Genomic DNA, 20,429 nt, shown 5'->3' with positions numbered 1-20,429 from the left:
TATATGTCAATTACATATTGATAAAACTGAAAGGAAGAAAAAGGGTAGTTGCTACAAGCACTTGTTTTATAGTAGTTTGAGTAAAAGCTTAATTGTGTAGGTACTGATCTTAAATGCAAAAATCTCATAATACAAATTCTCATATGATTTGGCCTTATAAAATTCTTTGTGTCCTCATTTTATAAATTGATATTTGAAGACAATATAAGCTGACCCAGATCATATCGCAGCCACAGATAAGAGTAATCTTGTACCAATTATTTTTTGATATAAATTTTTATAAGTTAAAAGTTAAGACTACTCACTTTAAAAACTTCCACATTTCAAGTAATAGTGGATGAAAATATTTTTCAGATCTGGTTTTATGTTCCATGTGATTAGAACTTATAAAAATAAGAGTTAAAAATATGACTTCAAATAGATATCTTTGGTTGTTTCTGATATTGTCCTTTATTAGCTTTCTTTCAAATGTATTCATGGTCAAACTCTTCTGGTTAAGATAAATTAAGGTGATAGTCCCTTTGATTTGAAAACCAATATGATGGTCTATTATTTGCAAATACTGTTAAAGTAGTTACTTTTCTTCCTTTTGAGAATGTAAGAATGAAACACATTGTTTTGCTTTGCAGTTATATTTTCAGTTTTCTGAGTTCATGTGTTTTTAAGGGATATCTTTTTTAATGTTGCACTTGTCGTTTATCTTACCATTCTATGATTTAAAGCAGGTCCTGGTCCTCTTAGTTAGTTACTAGGGCCAATCAAATGGACTCTGTTACAGCAGGACTCAATTGTAGAAATTCAAAGATACAAGGACTGTTGCTTTCTTTCTTCCCTCACAGACACTAAAGTCCGATATGGATGTAGAGACACACGTACACAGTCTGTACTTTTCCTTAGAGCACGTGTGGAGGTTATTTTCATAATCACATTGTCTGATCAGTTATCCAAGGGGTATGTGGATGTTCTTGGACTACATAATTTGTTCTCTGAAACCAGCTTTTCTCATTGTACTTGGGTCCAAACAGTGCATATGTCCATCGAGGTGTGCACCCTGAAAATGACACGCTTCCTGCATTATGTTCCACTGAAGCTGCAGAGCAGTCTTGGAGAAATTCTTGAGAAAGAAGAAATCACAATTATTAAACTTGATGTTAATAAAATTCAGAGAATTACAGTGGAAGCAGCCCTTTAGAGGAGAGTTCCCAGATATCCTACCTCAGATGAAAAGTGGTGTCAGCTCAGGTGTAGAGCATGTGAACTTTTAGGGTCATATGCTAAAAAGTATCAGACTTACCAGCCTTCCACCTCCACTCCCGACAAAAGTCACAGAAACAATGAATTGTTTTCACTTGGTCCATATCATCATCCTGGGGAACCTAAGTTGCGGTTCTTTAGTATTTGTGCTATTGAGACATTTTGGGGACTTCTCTGGTGATCCAATGGTTAAGACTCTGCCTTCCAGTGCATGGGAGTGCTGGTTTGATCCCTGATCAGGGAATTAAGATCCTACATGCCATGCGGTATGGCCAATAAAAAGAAAAAGGAAAAAAAAAGATATTTTTTTTCTTTTCAGATTCAGTTAACTCTTAACCACCAATTAATAACAGTAGTGAAAGTGGGCTTCCCTTGTGAATCAGCTGGTAAAGAGTCCCCCTGCAATGCCGGAGACCTGAGTTTGATCCTTGGCTTGGAAAGATCCCCTGGGGAAGAGAAAGACTACCCACTCCAGGATTCTGGCCTATCCATGGGGTCACAAAGAGTCAGACATAACTGAGTGACTTTTTTTTTCTTTTCAGATTCAATTAACACTTACCACAAATAAACAACAGTAGTAGTAGAAAAAAATGTTTATTGTGCTTATTTGATCCAAAGGCACAGAACTGGCAATATATTTGAGTGTGTGTGTTTGACTCTTTGTGACCCCGTGGACTGTAGCCCTCCAGGCTCCTCTGTTTGTGGTATTTCCCAGGTAAGAATACTGAAGTGGGTTGCCATTTTCTCCTCCAGGGGATCTTCCTGACCCAGGGGTCGAATCAGCATCTCCTGCATTATTAGTACTTCCAATAATCTTCTGATGTGGGTGCTATTACTATTCTCATTTTACAGATGAGGGAACAGCAGATAGAGGTTAAAAATCTTGCCTGCATTCACAAAATTTCTGGTAGGAAAATTCCATGATGGCCCTTGAGTTTCTACCCTCCTGACACACACAATCTGCAGGTGCCTACCCTTCAGTGGGAGCAAGACCGTGCCAGGCTATCACTTCCAAAATGAAAGTGAGGAGTGTGGCAGAAGAGATTCTGCCAGTGTACTGAGGTCCCTGATCAGCTAATTGCAAGTAAATAAAAAGGAAGTTTTCTTGTTTGGGTCTGACCTCAGATGAGCCCAGAAGGGATTGGACCCCTCCTGAAGGGAAGTAATGGACAGAGGGCCCATGGAGGCTGCTACATAGCAATGACTTGATAGAGCCTCTAGATGCTGAGACCAGTCTTAGTCAAGAGATAGCAAGCAAGCAAAGCCTCAGTCCAACAGCTGTAATGCTCAGACTACTGACTCAAAGAGGACTCACCTCCAGCTGAGAACCCAGCACCAGCTGAGACTCTAACTTCAACCTTGTGAGACCCTAAGCAGAAGGGCCAGGGTCCCACACTTCTGACCTACAGAACGGTGAGATAAAAGGGGACTATTTTAGGCTGCCTACTTTGTGTGATTTGTTATGCTTGAGAGAAAATGAATACAGCTATCAACTTGCAAAGGCAAGATTCTGACTTAAGTCTGTTCAACACCAGAACCTCTGCACTTCTTCAGTGGACACATACTATTTTACTGCCTGACACACTCATTCTCTGAACAGTCCCTGAGCTAAATCATCTTTGGCTCTGGGTTCAAGATTAAGAGGAGGCAAAATACCATGCAAATCCAATTTGTTGGATTTTGAGTTCCTGGTCCAGGCTGATGTGATGGGAAGAGCAGAACTGAAGAATTTGTGGGTATTCCCACCCCTGGTGTCAACTGAATGATGCTCTCAGTCTTAACACCTTATGCTAAAGTTTCTGCCTTTGTAGAGTCATGCACAAACATGGCTATTGTGATCATCAGCTTTGGCTTGTCAATGAACAATATTTTCAACTTTGTCACCCTGTGTTTCTTTATAAAATATGGGATTAGTCAGACCTGATTTTATCCCTAGCAGACCAAATAAAGAAAAGAGAGAAAGAGATGAAATAAAGATAGCTGAAGTTCTGAAAATGCTCCACCAGGACTCAGGTGTGTGGGGTCATGAGACAAAATTCAGTGTGGGTTTCAGGGCTCTGAGAACACTAGGAACGTGTGCTTTGCCTAGCCAGAAGTAGCATGATAGATTCTCTGGGGACATCCCTGGTGGTCCAGTAACGGTTAAGAATCCAGGGGACTCGAGTCTGATCCCTGGTTAGGGAACTAAGATCCCACGTGCTGTGGGGCAACTAAACCTGTTACTGAGCCCCTGCACAACAATTAGAGAGAGGCCACAACAAAGATCCCGAGGGCTGCAACTAAGATGATGCAGCCAAAAGTGAAAAATAAAAGTAAATGAATGAATAAAAGACAGGTCCTCTGAATCATATGGCAGAAAGCTAGGAGAGCAGGCATTTCTGCATCAAGGTGTTTAGACTGAGGTATCAGATGCAGATTTCCACATGCCCCAGTGATATGTGAGAAAAACTTATGATTCTCACGTTTCTGAAAGAAATACAGACATCCCTGAGACAGATCTTGGGTGCTATTTGGAGACTGGGCTGTAGTCTGTGTGAATCAGGAACTGGAAACCAGATGACAGTGAGGTGCCTTAGCAAGTCTCAGCGAAAGCAGATGACACACAGGCACAGATGCTCCTCACCCCTCCCCTACAAATGACACATCTCTGGCATGTGGGGGCCCCTGGTGCTTAGACACAATTCTAGGAATTGAGTGAAAGGGAGAGACCTTAAAATAACAGTGTATATAAATATCATATGTGTTTTATATATATACTACATAAAGCTACAATATATAAAAATACTATATATGATATATAATATGTATCTTTATTATAATAACTATATTTTAGGGTTATATGTAACAATATAATTTTCTCCATCCAATGGGATGGGAGTTTCAAATAGAAATTATGTCTTGTGTAATGACACTAAGGAATATTATACTTCCTGAAAACCTAGATTTGGGACTTCTGTATGTGTAACTATACAATTTCATTAATAACAATGAATTGGTCCAGGACTGTCATATTAATCGCCATCAACACCATGCATATTGAAAACTGGAACACACCACGGCTGTGTGCTGTCCAAGGACATGTAAAAAATTAGTGGCCAGCACCTCACTAGGTTCTAGGCTTTTATTTGGGGTTTGTTAGGCCTGGTGTTAAAATAATACTTTCCTCTCACATCCAGAAAACTGAAGGCTCGGACCTACTTTTGTCTCAGGTTTGCTGAATGTCCTTCCTAGTTTATTTGTCTTCTGATAGCACTGACTCTAGGAAACCTGTGGATGAAAGGTGATGGATGAACAGTTGGAATCTCAAAGCTTTGAGATGTGGTGTCCTGAATATAAATGCCCATGACCCAATGCTTATAAAAACTGATGAACGTCAGGCAGAGTTCAGAGAGTCTTGGAGAAAAATGGTTTAAACATGTTTAACTTTAGTAGAAAAGTCAACCTGCAAAAATATACTAGTTCCTGAAGTCTTAGGCATTTCATGACTGGCTGGGAGCAGACATTCACTCCAACATCCATGTCCCAGAGTCTGGGATGTTAAAATACCATTTAGATCCTTGAAGTAAGCTGATATTTTCACCTCATAAAAATAACTCTGTGTGTTCACCTGAGGGGGGAAAAAAAAGTGACATTTTCTGGTGACTTTTGTGAAGAACCAGTGCTCATTTTCAAAAGGAAGAAATGGAAAAGTCTTCATTTCCAGATGCTTGGAGATGGGAGGGAGAGAGGGAGGAAATTAATATCTATAATTCTTGTAACTGTTGTAATTCTTAAATCTGTTGTTTTTGGAAAAGTGTGAAACATTAGGTATACACGTAAGTGGGTGGGAACAGGCATGGCAACATTCTTTAACAATAACTTGAAAGTCATAAAAATTTTTTTTTTGATTTTCATTCTGCCTCTGGAATATCAGAATGCAAAGATTTCAGCAGGACTTGGATTCATTCTCAAGTACCGACGAACTACCGCGAACTTTCTCTCTGTCCGTTCTCTGATTTTAAATCCACTGAAAGCTGTCAGCTTTTAAACCTGCATATGGGACATCCTTGTTTTGTCACTGCTGGAAGTTACCCAAGCCCTGACACCTAATTTGCTGTTTTTTCTCCTCTGTTGAAATTAATATTGGAAACCTGAAAGAACCACATTAGCACGAAATACTGGGAACTTTTACAGCCCTTCAGCTGTTCTGTAGTGCCAGCTTGTTTTCCATCCCCTCCATGTCTCAGGATGCTAAGTGCCCAAGACTGCCCGTAGAGGTTTCACCATAATCCACCTTTATCCATTAACAGACACTCAATCACTAAAGTGCTTACTAGACTAAACATATTTATCCAACCGAATCACACTTTACAATGCAAATCTGCCAATCAGACCCCAGCTATTAACAAGAAACTGCTTTAAGGGGATTTTGGTGTTTGTGCTGTGAAGAGCTTGCTTACCTCCAACAAACCACTAAACCAAATTAACATAGCTGTATCCTCATAAAAGAAACCAGATATCCTGTTGTGAAAACGGAGAGCTTGGTGGGACAGACCTCCTTTGATGGTTCCCAGTGTGGCAGACAGGGCTTCAGACTTCCAATCTGGCCACCATCGAGTCATTACGAACCTCCACCCACTCAGCTTTCGATCACTTTAAAAGCAAAATAAAAATGTGGCATTGGGGTAACTCAGTAAGTCGTCAATGTACTCAGTTACTATTATAATTGCCGTAAGTACTGTGATTGTTGAATAAGCTCCTTGATCCTAATTGCTCCTTCAACCAAGATCATGTTATAAAAGAGCTTGCTTTAGCCAAAAAAGAAAATCCAAGAGACACAAATGTGGTAGTAATAATAATTCTTTTTATTGGCCTGGCAGAGAGGAAGAGAACAGAGCTTTAAAAACTTCAAAGTTCTGACCAAAAAATAATCAGAATTGGAGGGACTCATATTCTTTGCTTCATTATTAGAGCAATACTAAGTGCCATCACCACAAACTAAGTGTTTGACAACATTTTTTTTCTCACCTGCAGGAAAGTTACGCTAACCATGTTGCCACACTAATTTTAATTTAAGATTTCTGTCACAAACTACATAACACAGCCTTGAATCTCCTCACTCAGAACTCTTAATCGCCCCAGACTTATTGGTATTACACCCCCTTTAAATACCAATATTTTAAGGCAGCTTTGACAGTTGGTAGGGTTTGAGGTAATTTCTTTCCCCCACTTTGCTTGGAAGAGAAGAAAGGTAGAATTTACTCTGAGTAAGCTACAGACACAGAGTAAATAGGAATTCAAAAAATAATAGGCCGTTATAGTGCACAGAAAAAGAGCACTACTGTATCTCAACTCCACACCTCAGGTACTAAAATGAAATATGAATTTCCAGTCTCTCCTGTTTATCAAAAATAATGAGCACTTTCTTATTTTAGTTGACTTTATAGGCACTTCTGGGGAAAATATTATGTGTGGCTAGAGTGAACTTCATCTTGGAGGCCTCTCTTCACTCCAGAATGATTTCCAAAGTGAATAAACCACAATGTGCATTTTCCCAAAGATCAGCTGAAGAAAGACTCCAAGCCAAAATAAAAATTAAATTGTCATGCAGTGAAATGTCAGCAGTTTGCTACAAATAGTTTAGAAACACGGGTATGTTCCTGAAATAGAAGTAATAAATATAAATTCTTGTTTCTATATGTACTTTATCTCTGTCTAGCCCTCTTATCTCTCATGGTGTAAGAATGAACTACAAAAGAGTTGCTAGATGAATCATGGCATAGTTTGGGGTCAGATTTTTGCTGTAAAATGTGTGTAAAAATAGTCTTGATGGCCTACTTAGTTAGAAAAATAAGAAGAAACACTAATGTTTCTGTACATGTGTTTAAAAATATAATTCTTTTGATGTTTGAAGTAATAATAGATTATCCTATAGTTATGTAAATATCCCATTTATGTCAATGTGTACCAGCTCATGTTCTCATAAAATTATCAGCCTTATGTTTATGATAATAATCTGGGACTTAAACGTGAACATGATAAATGTTATGTTTAGGGGCAAACATGGACCAGCAAAAGTACTGAGTAAAATCATATTGAAGAACAACAGTGGAGAGCTTAACTTTTTGCCTTAAAACCATTTTTTTTTCTAGTTTAGCTATCAGAGGGTGGACAGCATTTATAAGCATAATTACAGTGCTGCCATTTCTTTTCTCATGATGGCTTTATCATTTCAGTTTTTTGATGAGAATATTAACCATTCACTATTTCATGTTGGATTTTGAAACTCCTTTTTTTTGGGCAACAACATGTATCGATCATCCAATAAAAGTATGTACAATGCCACTCAGGTAGAGTGGAGAAACAAAATCTAAGAGGTGCTGAGTTACAGAATGGGAAAGTTTCAGAATGTTCTACTGCTTGTCAGTTGTCAATTTGTAGCCTGTCATAGACACCATCTATGCACCATTAGTGTTTGTATAACTACGAAATTAGCAACACAAAGAAAAAACACTCATCCCCCCACCCCCAAAAGAACAGATCTAGAAATGCAAACTGGAATGAGCACAGAGTGAATGCTCTTTCTTCTTTCCCTGACAAGTGGCGTGTGAATACTGTTTCTGACCCTTACAGATCACTACAGTTGAATATTTTTTTTAACCTTTTAGAGGCCATTAGATGATAATAGGCATCCTCATTTGAGGTGAAGACATAGAAGAGAAGAAAATGCTACTGTCACAAACTTGGACAGCAAGGAGATCAAACCAGTCAATCCTAAAGGAAATCAACCCTGACTCTTCACTGGAAGGACTAACGATGAAGCTGAAGCTCCAATACTTTGGCTGCCTGATGCAAAGAGCTGACTCATTAGAAAAGACCCTGATGCTGGGAAAGATTGAAGGCAGGAGGAGAAGGGGACGACAGAGGATGAGATGGTTGGATGCATCACTGACTCGATGGACATGAGTTTGAGCAAGCTCTGGGAGATGGTGAAGGACAGGGAAGCCTGGCGTGCTGCAGTCCATGGGGTCCCAAAGAGTCGGACACGACAGAGCGACTGAACATCAACAGCACGGAATCTATAGAGTGTGCCCAGCATAGCTGGCCTTGGTCATGAGAAAACGTCTTTATAGAACCTGGACTGGTAGTGATGTACTTTTTGTTTGGACATGACCCAAGCAATTCCAGTGATGCGTCAGGTGACAGAAATCTCAGGAGAAAGCTGAGGTTACTTTCATCCAGCAAGGGGCCATTCAGGGTTTTCTGATACTGAGAAGCTATGCTAAGGTCAAAGAAACCATGGGCTTTTGTTCCAAAGACAGTCACAAGCAAATTGGAATCCCAGCACAGTGAGCATTTCTCCCAGTTGCCTAGGATTTGTCTTTTCCTGGAAGAACTTTGTTGTTGATGTTAAATTGCTAAAGGGTTTTTCATTCATTTTCTCTTGGAGAAATAGTACTTCTATCAGTGTAGATATTGCTTTTGAAGAAATTCTGCAAATATATGGCAGGTAAATTATTTGTAATAGATTTCACAGTTGATAATGATAATAATTTTACGGATGTTAAGATTTTTCAAAAGGATTGGATCACTGACAATGGAGGGCCTCTTGCTTTTATTATAGGTTTTATCTTCTATGATCACCCAAGGCATTGACTTTAAATAAAATTAAAAATTTAATTCTTTAGCTGCACTAGACACATTTCAAGTGCTCAAAAGCCGTGTCTAGCCAGAGGTTAATGTTTGGATAATGCAGATATAGAATATTTCTTTTATCACAGAAAGTGCCACTGGCCAGCGCTGGAGGGGAGAAAACCTGAAATATTACTGCCACTGTTTCATTCTTTATCTCCTGTGTAAACACAAAACATCTGTTAAGAGCATATTTATAGTAACACCATGGCTAATACATTACTAATTCCACTTCTCACTGACTGGCTGACTAACCAACTGAATAAATTTTTCCGATTTTAATGTAACATGAGATGAACAATGAAAATAAAATAGTGGTTTATTCAGCTGATTGGAGTTTAATGAGTGTTCTTTACATGAAAATTAAAATACTAATGATATGATCATTCTTATCTCAATCTTAGCCTACAGATCTGAACCATATCTCTAAGGAAGAAAACACAGTTAATTGTGCATCAAAATATTTGCTGTTTGTTTGCCTTAGGATTTATTTCTTCTGTGCTTAAAAATAATTTGTGGAGACACCATCATAAATATTTATGTGTATTCGGTGCATTTGAAGTGTGTCTTATCCATTTTAGAATTAATCCTGAATGCCCTAATGTACTCATAGAAGAAACGCTGAGGACAAAATTAATATGGAGTTTTCACTATGAGTTAGACAAGGGAGTCAGTTCATTTTTTTAAATGGACTAATCTTTAAGTCCTTAATCTCAGCCTTTTCCTGTGTTTAGTTTTGAAATCCAGTTTTGCTGAAAGTTATGGAATAATGACTTACACTAAGGAAGTGAGTCAATGTCACCATGAAATAAGAGGATTAAATTCTGGGGACAATAATGCCCAGTAGGGTTCTATGTGGTAGGAATAGGTGGTGAGGCAGAGAAACTAAGAGGGTTGTTCTGGAGGAAACCAGGATGGATTCTGGAAATCCCTCCCAAATCCTCTTTTTAAAGGTTTTTTTTTTTTTTTTTTTTTAATGTGGATGATTTTTTAAATCTTTATTGAATTTGCTATACTTTTGGTTCTGTTTTATGTTTTGGTTGTTTTGGCCTCAATGCATGTGGGATCTTAGCTCCCCGACTAGGGATTGAATTCACAACCTCTGCATTGGAAGGCCAAGTCTTAACCATTGGACCTCCAGCAAAGTCCCTCTAAATATTTTTAAATTGAAGGTGACTCTTACAGGTGGTTAAAAAAATGAGATGTACTTTTTCAGTGACATAGGAATACGTATGTAAGTGGACACCAAATCCATATGGAAGTGGATACCAATGTTTATCCTTCTACTTAGGCAGGTAGAAGATTTTTATTTATAAAGAAGATTTTGTGAAGTGTCGTACCTGTATCTAAGTCAGATCTTTTTTTAAAGGGACAGCTTTGTTGTTCCCCTGAGTGAGTGATGAATAAAGTTTTCATTTCTTGGATTAAAAGAACTGGCATCACTTTGGATTTTTAAAACATATATTCAAAATACGGGAAGCAGCATTTAAATTGGTGTCATTGTTTCAGTAGCTTCTCCATATGGATCAAAGAAGTCTAGCCATATTTTCCAATGGCACCCATTCTTAAAACCTTTTTCTAATAATGTCTGTTATTCTCCTCTTTCTAGGGCCAAGAGGATAAAAATGAGGATTTGACAAAAGTGAACTACATCCAACTTTCCTCTCAAACCTAGAGTTTTATAGAAGGAAAAGAAAAGCAGGATCATTATATTTATGTTTTTGGCTTCCTGATTTTGTGAGTGAAGTTATTTTCTTACCTTCAGTAACTGTTCTCTTTATATTTCAGCAGCAATTGATGCTATAGTATGCAACCACTACCTTCAAAGTGATTTTTATGAAATTTTGTAGATTGATTATTCAAAAGCAGCATGAGGAGATTACTTATGCTATATTTCCTCCAAAATACTCCTAAAGGTTTAGAATAAAGTTAAGGCCTCATCAGAAGAACTAATATTTTACTATGTAGGGTATCCCTGGAAATTCTTAATAGTATTTTAATCATAGAAATTATGCATATTCTTAAGAAACAGATATTTCTTAAATAACTTTTTCCTAAAATGATATTTTTATATATTTTGTTCTAATGCTTAAACCTCTATGCCTTAACCAATGCATTTGTGGAAGATTTAATGGTAAAAACTGTCTTTGGACCTGCAATGATCCTGAGAAATTGGTATATTATTTTTATTTCTTGGATCTATTAATCTCTACTCCTGTACCTGACCCTTTAGAATAAAATGAAATGTGTATTTACTGAAAAAAGTACATATTCTGTATATTAGGTGCCCTTCAAAATCATTTTATTTTTATTTATGTGCTTTTTTGCTTATTTATTTTTACTTGCTTTTATTTATTTAATTGCTTTTTATAATTTGCTACTAAATATGTGTAGTTTTTATTTTATGGTAAAATATAATCAAAATATACTTAAAAGATGGATTCTATTTTTGTCTTTTTTTGGGTGGAGGGCAATCTGAGATGCTAAAAATGATCAAGTGCTGTTACATTTTAGTCTTATCATCTCATTTAATTCTCATGTGAACATTGCTATTATTAACCCATTTTACAGACAAATTGAATTTTAAAGAGGTTATTATCTGGCCCAAAAGGCTCAGCTAAAAAGTGCCAATGTTGAGAGACAAAGTCAGAGTGTCAGATTTTAGAGCCCTTAGTCTGAACCACCGTATCATTGAGGTCAGAGCTTCCTCCTTAGACAAAAAGGGAAAAAGAGACTTAGAAAATTTAAGTAACTAGTCCAAAGCGGAGTACATGATGGAAGAAAGATTCATCTATCTGATTGAGTCAGTCTAACTCCAAATCCAGCTCGTTTTGCTGTCTCACACCTGGATGAGCAAACCAGATGTAGTTGAGAAAGGATTCTAGACCATCAGAAGTGAGTAGGACAGGAACAAGGCAGGGAAAGGCTGCCTGGAGGACCAATGTTTACTTCACTGAGTACATCTAAGTTGGCCAGCAGGATTAGAGACCAGTTGGTGTCTATGGTGCCTTTCTTTATAGTGATGCTGAGAACATTCCAGAAGCAAGCATCCTTTCTGCTCCTCCCAGGCTTCTATTCTTATTTAAGCAGGAAACCAGCGATGTCCAGAAGAATGTTTGGGGCCCATCATCACTGTTGCAATGTTTGCTTGAGTGAATCTGGCGTCTCGTTTTCTATTTGACATGAGGGAAATTTTGGAGGTGGGCTTGGCTTGACTGTGTCCTTGGAGAACTTGAGCTATGATGGAGCTAGTGGTGAGGAACTCATGTGCTAATGCCGGAGTTTAGAGACGCAGGTAAGATCTCCACTCTAGTATTCTTAACTGGAGAATCTCATGGACAAAGGAGCCTGGTGGGCTATAGTCCATAGGGTCGCAAAGTGGCAGACACGGCTGAAGCAACTTAGCACACACGCATGCATTATTGTTGCAATGTTTGCTTGAGTGAATCTGGGGTCTTGTATTCCATTTGACACGAGGGACATTTTGGAGGCGGGTTTGGCTTGGCTATATCCTTGGAGAGTTTGAGTTATCATTCAGGGTACCAAGAGCCCCCCAACTCCTCCACAACCAGGAAGCTGAATCTGTTGAAAGAAATACAAGCTTCTGAAAAATATGTGACAAAAAGTGACATTTGAAAAGAAAACTTCTTTTTATTGGAGAATCAGTTCAGTTCAGTTCAGTCGCTCAGTCATGTCTGACTCTTTGCGACTCCATGAATCACAGCATAACAGGCCTCCCTGTCTATCACCAACTCCCGGAGTTCACCCAAACTCATGTCCATTGAAGCGGTGATGCCATCCAGCCATCCCATCCTCTGTCATCCCCTTTTCCTCCTGCCCCCAATCCCTCCTAGCATCAGACTCTTTTCCAATGAGTCAACTCTTCGCATGAGGTGGCCAAACTATTGGAGTTTCAGCTTCAACACCAGTCCTTCCAATGAACACCCAGGACTGATCTCCTTTAGAATGGACTGGTTGGATCTCCTTGCAGTCCAAGGGACTCTCAAGAGTCTTCTCCAACTCCACAGTTCAAAGGCATCAACTCTTCAGCGCTCAGCTTTCTTTATAGTCCAACTCTCACATCCATACACGACTACTGGAAAAACCATAGCCTTGACTAGACGGACCTTTGTTGGCAAAGTAATGTCTCTGCTTTTGAATATGCTATCTAGGTTGGTCATAACTCTCCTTCCAAGGAGTAAGCGTCTTTTAATTTCATGGCTGCAGTCACCATCTGCAGTGATTTTGGAGCCCCCCAAAATAAAGTCAGCCACTGTTTCCACTGTTTCCCCATCTATTTGCCATGAAGTGATGGGACCAGATGCCATGATCTTCATTTTCTGAATGTTGAGCTTTAAGCCAACTTTTGCACTCTCCTCTTTCATTTTCATCAAGAGGTTTTTTAGTTCCTCTTCACTTTCTGCCATAAGGGTGGTGTCATCTGCATATCTGAGGTTATTGATATTTCTCCCAGCAATCTTGATTCCAGCTTGTGCTTCTTCCAGCCCAGTGTTTCTCATGATGTATTCTGCATATAAGTTAAATAAGCAGGGAGACAATATACAGCCTTGATGTATTATTTTTCCTATTTGGAACCAGTCTGTTGTTCCATGTCCAGTTCTAACTGTTGCTTCCTGACCTGCATATAGGTTTCTCAAGAGGCAGGTCAGGTGTTCTGGTATTTCCATCTCTTTCAGAATTTTCCACAGTTTATTGTGATCCACACAGTCAAAGGCTTTGGCATAGTCAATAAAGCAGAAATAGATGTTTTTCTGGAACTCTCTTGCTGTTTCCATGATCCAGCAGATGTTGGCAATTTAATCTCTGGTTCCTCTGCCTTTTCTAAAATCAGCTTGAACATCAGGGAGTTCACGGTTCACGTATTGCTGAAGCCTGGCTTGGAGAATTTTGAGCATTACTTTACTAGCCTATGAGATGAGTGCAATTGTGTGGTAGGATGAGCATTCTTTGGCGTTGCCTTTCTTTGGGATTGGAATGAAAACTGACCTTTTCCAGTCCTGTGGCCACTGCTGAGTTTTCCCAATTTGCTGGCATATTGAGTACAGCACTTTCACAGCATCATCTTTTAGGATATGAAGGAGCTCAACTGGAATTCCACCTGCCCCCATAGATACCTACAATTCTCCAATCTGCTGGAAATTTTAAGGAAGGCTATTTGAACTTCCAGGCTAATTGTTCATAAGTTAAAACTGAAAACGGAAGAGTGACACGTCAGATTTTACAATACAATGATGACCACATACTTTGTGGGTGAGAGAGGCTTGTAATTTTACAAATTCAGTGGTTGATGTGGCTGATTTCTGACAAGCAGGTTTTACAACAATTTGGATAGCTGTTCACGTATTCTTCACTCTTAGGATAAAGAACAAAGGAGGTTGTGTAATAGGGACTCAGGCGGAGTTGCTGAGAAGAGAAAAAAGTGGGGACTAGCAGTAGTGTAGAGAAGGGGCAAGTCTTCACAGTGGATAGAGGTATAGACCTAATTCCAGAAAAATTAAAAAGAAACTTTGGGTATCCCACATGGAATACGTATCTTTTGGCTTTGCTATTTTTTTTTTCACTTCTCAGTAATAGAGATCAGGAAAAGACAGCCATTTTTGAACATAGCTATTCTAAACATAAAATAAATATTCTATTTTACAAATCCTTAAAACCCTCTCAATCCTTGGGAACTGTCTTGCAAGGTACTTCTTATATGGAATTAAGAAATATTTCTGAAGTGTTGCCAACTTTGTGGAGAACAGTGTCTTGCTTTTTGGAGGGATTAGTGAAAAAATATGACCAGCTGCTCTGGGTCTTCCCTGGTGGCACAGTGGTAAAGAAACTGCCTGCCAATGCAGAAGACATGGGTTCGATCTCAGGGCTGAGTAGATCCCTTGGAGAAGGAAATGGCAACCCACTCCAGTACTCTTGCCTGAGAAATCCCATGGACAGAGGAGCCTGGTGAGCTACAGTGCATGGGGTCGCACATGACTGAGTGACTAAATAATAGCAACAACAACCCCTGCCATAGCAGGCTTGTAAGGCAGTGGAGAGGGGAAACTCTCAAAGGTGAAGCAAATAGAGGAAGCAGAAATGCAAGATAGCTTATTTTAATGGCATAGACAGTAAATACCAGGAAAGCTAGAGCAGAAGGCACTTTCCCTGGAAGAAATGGGACTGAAGGTCAGTCTTGATGGAACGATGAGGGTTGCAAAAAAGCTGGACAAAGAGAGGCCTTTGGGGTAGAGGAGCTAGAGGAGCTATAGATGAGGGCTTGGAGACTCTAAGAGCATGCAGCATTTTTGGGGAAGCTCTTGGTGCAGTTGGAATAAAGTAGTGAAGACTGGAGGGTCTAAGATTGTATAAGAGTGAGGCACCCTGTTATGGTCAGCATTTATGTGTGAATTCCTTGAGGGATCGTGGAAACCACCAGTGATTCAGAAGGTGATTAAAAAAACAAGGGGAATGGTCTCTTTTCACCCATGGGCTCACTTAAGCTAATTTTTCATCAGTAAAGTGAACAGTCGGGGACTTCCTTGGCAATCCAGGGACTAAGACTTTGACTTCCAACGCAGGCAGTGTGAGTTCAATCCTCCCTTGGAGAGCTAAGATTTCTTGTAGCCTCACAGCAAAAAACCCAAAGCATAAAACAGAAGCAATGTTGTAACATGCTCATTAAAAATGGTCCACATCAAAAAAATCTTAAAAAAAAGAAAGTGAATAGTTAACACTTCAACACTTTCTTTAGCTAAATGTGAGTTAATTGCCATTACGACTCCACCATTCACGTTTAAATGAAGCACAATACTTCCAAAATTTTTCTAGTTGAAAAGTTTCTCAGTGATTTGCAAACCTGGGTCGTTCTACTTTTCTCTTAGATCTTCCCTCCTTATTAGTTTGTATAAATATTGATTCACCCTAGAAGTGAGTTATGGGTAGGAGGGATCTTTCTCCTCTTTTGTGCTATAGAACACAGCATTCCAGAAAAACCTCATTTCCGCTGATGAATGGCTATTGGCATACAGAAATCTGGCATGTGGTTGAGGAGAAGGGATACAGCTGACATGAGACAAGCTTGAGAAGGAAACCATAATCCCCCTTCAAATTCACTGCTTATTAGAGGAGCTAAAATGATTAAGCAGCTGGAGGTTTTGATGTATGAGGAAAGATTAAAAGAATTACATGTGTGTAGGTTGGCCGAAGAGCTAAGGAGTATGCGCATGTGTGTGGGGTGAGGGCCTGATAGCTGTTTGCAGATAATTGAAAGTATAAGCCCTGAGGAAGGAGAGGGATTGTGGAGGTGGTCTTTAGGGGATTATCGAAGGGTAATGAATGAACTGAAGAAAAGGGGGAAAAAATGGCTTCATTGGGGGAAACTTTCCTAATGGGTGAGACTTAAGAGGCCATAAAAAAAATCTTCCACGAGGGGTGGTGAAATTCCCATTCCTTGAGTCATCTGGAGGAGGCCTGTAAAGTATTGGAAGTGCACCATCCTGCCCTGTGGGGGAACAGGGTTGGTAGTAAGCAAGACCCATCCTTTGTCTTGATGTTTAACAGCTCAATTTAGAGGATGAATCCATTGGTAAACAGTAAATTTGGAAACTCCCCAGGAACAGAGTCTGTCTCATCTCACCGATAATTTTCTCTGAGTAAGAAAGACAAGGCCCACACCTCTTTCTCCTCTGATTTCCACACAGTGTCCCTGACATTATATCATTTCTTAAGGGACCAATGGTAGAGGAATTGCAAGATGGAAAGGGTAGGCAGTGTGTCATCCAGCAAATGGCAATATGAACCAACTCTCACTGCATAGCAATCTCTTTCTCCGAACGAGCCTGCCATTTGTTTCAATAGCAGGATTCTGTATCGTGTTCCTCATGGTTCTTCAGTGTTAATTAGTGTTTGGACTGTGCTACTCTTAGAAATGAAATTGGTCAAAGCTAGCTTGTCTCCAGGGCCATGATGAGGCAGAAATTCTTTCTGGTGACTTTTGATAATAAAATCAGAGTTTGTCTGTTTTCATAATTTGCAGAAACTAATAGAGGTGAGATCTCAGAGCTCTTCATTTTAATGTAAATGGAACACAAGGAAAGAAATTCCATGACCTTGTAGGATCATATCCTTCAAGCTCACAGTTTCTCTCTTTTTAGGTTTTTCCCCATGGAAGGAATAATAAATGATTCTCACCCAAAGATTTACATCCAGCTTTTTCTTCATGGTGTTATGTAGACAATTAATTGCTAAAAATCGCCTACATACTAATAGTAGGTTGAAAATTATGTCTTTATGATAAATTGTCACAGCAGCAAAATTCATGGTTTTTAAAAATATATACTTATATGAGAAAATGCACATGATATGTTGGGAGAAATAATTAAGACATACAAACACAGTGGCATCTTAAGTGTATTTAGATAAGAAAGTGGGTGGATAAATGGATAGACATTTATATCAGCTTTCTTATCTCTGAAGGTGGGATTATGAATGATATTGATTTTGTTCTTCATACTCTTCCACATGTTTTGCAATTAGTATATATTACTCATCACATTGTTATTTAAGCAGATTTGTACCTTTAAAAGTAAAAAAAGTTAAAAACCACAGTTATTTGATGTGAAAGGTTTGCATTAAGCAATAGACTAATCACAGGTCAGAGTGAGCTTTTCTGCATCAACAATAGATTAGTTGGAAAAAATTGTGGTTCTTCTATACAGATGAGAAAGACAAAAATTAAGTTTTGTATTTTTATACAAATTAATTTCACATTTTTTATCCAAAATATTTTCATAAGCTGAAACCAGCAGGAAGTTGAGGATTGGTTTATTGGTCAACAATTCCTAAGTTGCTCCCGAATACCTTAGTGTATCAAAATAGTTTTTTAGGCTGGCCAGAGACCTTGACTTCCCTTGTCTTCCTTCTGTTTTGGCTAAGCACATGGTTCTCTTTTCTCACTTCCAATGCATCATGGTCATGCTCTAAGGAAGGTCACACTCTAAGGTCATCCTGCAACCAAGAAAGGCTGATTGAGGTGCTGGGTCAATAGAGGGCATTTTCTTTCCTAGCATGGATTCTAACATCAGTTATTAAATTGCCCTTTCTTCTCCCCATTGCACATTTTTTTGTTGCATAGTTGAATTCCCCCCCCCCCCCCCCCCCCCCCCCCCGCCCCACCGCCCCCCACCCCACCGCCCCGCCTTAGCTTTCTTGAGGTATATTTGATAAATAAAATTATGTATATTTAAAGTGTCAAGTTTGGGCTTCCCTGGTGGCTCAATGGTAAAGAATCCACCTGCCAGTGCAGGAGACACAGGAGACAGTTCCATCCCTGGATCAGGAAGATCCCCTGGTGGAGGAAATGGCAACCCATTCCAGTATCCTTGCCTGGAGAATCCCATGGACAGAGCCTTGTGGGCTACAGTCCATGGGACTGCAAAGAGTCAGACATGACTGAGTGACTGAGCACACGAAGTGTCCAATGTAAAGATTTCTTCTGTGCTTACAAAGTGAAATAGTCACCACAATCAAGTTAGCTATTTGTAATATATCCATCACCTCACATAGTTGCCATTTTTTGTATGTGATGAGAATGTTTCAGATGTCCTCTTTTGGCAAATTTCTAGTGTCCAATAGAGAATTATTAAGTGTGGTCATCATACTATGTACTAATATTCGGTACCTGTATATCTTATAGCGGATACTTGACTCTTTAGCCAACCTCTCTCCATTTCACCCATCTCCTCAGCCTCTGGCAACCACTTTTCTACTTCGTTTCTATGAGTTTGACTTTTTTTTAAAATAAAGATTCCACATATAAGTAAGACCATATAGTATTTATCTTTCTCTCTTTGGCCTATTTTACTTAGCATAATGCCCTCCAGGTTCATCCATGTTTTTGCAAATGGCAGGATTTTCCCTTTTTAAAAGGCTGAGTAATATTCCACTGTATTTATCAGCTTTATCCATCTAACTCCCACATTTTCTTTATCCATTCATCTGTCAAAGGACACTTTGACAAACAACTTAAGTTGTTTCTGAGTCTTGGCTATTGTCAATAATGCTGCAATGAACATCAGAGTGCTGATATATCTTTGAGAAACTGACTTAGTTTACTTTGAATAGATACTCAGCAGTGGAATGACAGGATTGCACATAGTTCTACTTTAAATTTTATAAGAAAAAACTTAAAATCATGGTTGAGTTTTGATGGATCATTCTAAATTATGTCAAATAATTTCATTCTCTTTTGCTTTTTAGCTAATATCCATTAGCTGATCTTGTCCATGTTTAAAATTTTGATATTTTGTTTGTCATAAATTCTTTTGCACTGATTTTGATTCTGAAAATATTGCTTATAAATATTATCTCTCTTATTTATTAGGTCTTTCTGGCAGTCTCTTGAATTCTGTAGCCAGGCAAGTGCCTCACTTACTTAATCCTTGTTCTGGCCCTGCCCATTTATCAGAACTAGCTATTGGGAAATCCCAAGAGAAAGTAAAATCATAGTACAGGATTTAGCAACTCTTTGATAGATATAATTAATTTTCCCTCATAAAGCTCAAATAGCTTGCCAGTTTTTTTTCTTATTATCTTCAGATCATTTTCAAGTCATCTTAGATAACAGTTGGAATACAGTCCATTTCTTGATTTATATCCTCACGTGTTAGGCATGCTAGCAATGCTCATTGACCCACAAGATAAACTTCTGCTCCTGGTTTAAGCTTGTTGCAGTATATTTGAAAAAGTTTCTGGAATTTGCGAGACCACATTGCTCTGAAAAAAAAATCAGATAAGTTGATACAGAATCTATTGGTAAATCCTCAAATAACAAAACGGGTAGATATTCTTAGGTTTTCAGAAATTACCCTTCTGAATGCTCTCCAATTTGTAAATGTGCAAAGGATAGCTTTTGAGAGATTATTAGAGAAGAGTTTTGGATGTTTGTAGATATTGAGATATTTAGCATCAAGGAGGGGCAAGAGAGAAGAGCAGTTGTGAATACTTTGGTGGGCAGGCAGTCCACTGAGTCTGTCCTCTAGAAATTGTGAATATTTACCTATAATTCTAGATTTGAAGAGAAAATTCTTATGAAAATAGTGTAATTAGCTTTTGGAGGCATCAGGGTACCAGATCTAAGAGCCAGACAGAGCAGGAAGAATGTAGAGGAAGCTAAAGGCCAATTTGATGTCCAAAGGTAGATTATTTGGGGACTCTATTTTCTATGTTGAGTCATATATTTAAAAGAAAAAGGGGAGACTTTTGGTACAAGAAGGTCAGAACAGGGTCTTTTTGTTGCCTGTCTGCACCCAGTAACTGCAGCTTATGAGATGACCAGGGTGGCAGAGAGCCCGGTTCTGCTCAATCAGTTCTTGGTTCACCTCCAAGTGACCATCAGTGAGCAGGGTCTCCTCACTGTGTTACTAATTAACCCTGGCAGACCTTCAGCATTGTCATGACCTTGGCAGAACGTGTGCTTTTCCTCACTGTGCTCTGCTAACCTCTGG

Source organism: Ovis aries, chromosome 2 (assembly GCF_016772045.2).
Source record: "Ovis aries strain OAR_USU_Benz2616 breed Rambouillet chromosome 2, ARS-UI_Ramb_v3.0, whole genome shotgun sequence".
NCBI lineage: Eukaryota > Metazoa > Chordata > Mammalia > Artiodactyla > Bovidae > Ovis > Ovis aries.
The sequence above is the reverse complement of the archived record's forward strand: the minus strand, read 5'-3'. Positions refer to the sequence as shown.